Source organism: Alligator sinensis, unplaced genomic scaffold (assembly GCF_000455745.1).
Source record: "Alligator sinensis unplaced genomic scaffold, ASM45574v1 scaffold290_1, whole genome shotgun sequence".
Taxonomy (NCBI): Eukaryota; Metazoa; Chordata; order Crocodylia; family Alligatoridae; genus Alligator; species Alligator sinensis.
The window spans coordinates 614438-616833 of NW_005842755.1; positions in this window are offsets into that span (position 1 = coordinate 614438).

Below are 2396 nucleotides of genomic sequence, written 5' to 3' on the forward strand. Positions count from 1 at the left end.
GTACTACTGAGGAATGAAACCATATTTTGGTATTTGGCTTCTCGGAATTCTAGGATTGTAAGTATAATATGAAAATAATAGTATTGATTCAAATTTAACTTTTAGTTGTAATTGTAGTTGTTTTTGTAATACTAATTCTTATAGCATTGTTTGGGAAGGAAGTGCATTCGGAGCATTGTTTCTGATATATGTAATTATTGTGTTCTTAATGTTTGTGGTGTTTCTTAAAGCTAAGCAGTGTTATATACATAGCAAAGAGTTTTAAAATAAAATTGTGTTGTATGAATTAAGTGTATAATCATTGTGAAATCATGCAATCAGCTAACTACCCCCCCAGCCAGTGCATCAAAACGAATCAGTAAATTGTGTGGGATTTTCTCTATTCCATAACCCACTAGACACAGCAGGCAGCAATTAACACCTAAGAAAACTGCAGATCAACCAAAGGAAGTGTCACAACCCAATTATAATAGTGCCCATGTCACAAGCAAGTAATACCTTTTAAAGCAGTTTTATTTTACACTAGGTTAACTAAGGGTTAACAAACAAAATGATAGTAACAGTTTTTTTTGCTGCGCATGTCAAAAAGAGATTTATAACTGCGACACTAACTAGAAATGAAACTTAGCCTTCTGTGCTTTACATAAATCATTATAACTGGTCAGAGAAAACAGGGAGTAGCCCTAAAATAACACCCTAGCGAAGACCGCTAGATAATTGGCGATTCTAATTAAATTTATGATGTGGCGAAAACCAATTGGCTATTATACAAATAAAACCCGTTTTCACTTCCGTGAAGAAGGGGAGACCTCCGCACACGCAACCTGGAGACCTCTGAACATATGCGTCAGAGTAACTGACAATTTGATCACTTGTCAGTTCCCCGCGTCTCGACCCAATCTCAGATGTAAATCAACGACCTGCCGGCCCGACCTTTTCTCTGCCCGACCACCGAACTTATGCAGACCGACCTACGAACCCTAAGCTGTAACTAACCAAGTATTTCTAACCTCTGTCTTTCACCACCTTGACGGCGTGAGTAAATAATCTTGCTTTGCAACCGATAAGCGTCCGCCTAATTAATTCCACTCCAAGTGTCACAAGTACCCGCCTGACAGCCTTTTAAGGCCCTAGACCCTTATCTGCTCGGGTGGGAGTCAGGGAGAGCTGCTGGCCAGCTGCCCTGGGTCCCAACAGGAAGAACTCAATAGAAGACAATATAACAACCGGGAAATCTCTAAACCTCACTGATCAAGGGCTAGAAGCCCTGGCCTGAGTTAATCAACTCCGGGGACCAACTTTTGGGCTGAATATCTCCAAATCGACTGCTCCCAGAGCCCTATTCAAAATTCATCAACGGACTCCCAAATCTGCACATGCACGCGGACAACCCCTGGGGCTGACAGATGCCATCCAATAGCCACCGAGGGGGAAAGTCCCACAAGGGTCAATGACCCCTGGATTGGGCAAACCTGAAAACTGGGGAGTCACCAAAGTCTGCTAAGGACAGATAAAAAGCAGTGAAAAAGTGACCCTCAGTAGCGCCCTCTTGATCTCCAACTCAACCAGGCCTGTCGAGCCAGAAGGACCAGCCGGTGACCCCCTTCTGGAGGATAACACCACGCTGAAAGAAGCCTCGACTGGCCATCGACGGCAGACTCCAGCGCTTGTAGGATAGGTATACCGGACTCTTGTAGCTTGCTACTGTGTGTGTGCATGTGTGTGCGTGCGTGTGTGTGGGGACCAGCCCAAGGTTTATGAGTTAACTTCATTACAGTGTTTCAATCCGCCTAATAAACCAGAATTTTAAGGATCCTGAGTTGGACATTTGTAGCCAACACTCTCACCCATAAATACCAATGGAATATGCATATAGAGGACAGTTCTTAGCAATCTGATGGTGCATACCAGTGAAGATATGCAGATAAGCACCATAAAGAGTTTGTCGCACAGATACAGTAGCAGGGTTACAACTGAACTGGTTTGTCAAAACAGTTTCCTTTTCTGAGTTAAAGAGGACTTTGCACCACATTGATGGATGAGATCTCTCTCTTGAGCTAACAAAAAACTGCAAAAAAGTTTCAGTTTGTTTTTCCAAGCATTTCCCCTTCCTGACTGCCCTCACTACAACCTTTCTCATGAGAACACCCATGGGCCCATCTTCAGGGGCAGCACTCAGGTGACTGGCAGGGGCAGGGCTTAGCTACATATAAGCCCAGTCACTGAGCTGGAGCTGGTAGGCCAGGCTTCCAGGTGGTATGGAAACGGGTGGAGGACAGAGCTAACTGATAGTGAAAAGAAGGTACTCTAGGGCTAGGAAGAATTAAGGCAGTTCCCTGTGTGGTTGAGTTATAACTTGTAGTTGAGTTATAACTGCATCCTCTTGGGTTCTGATT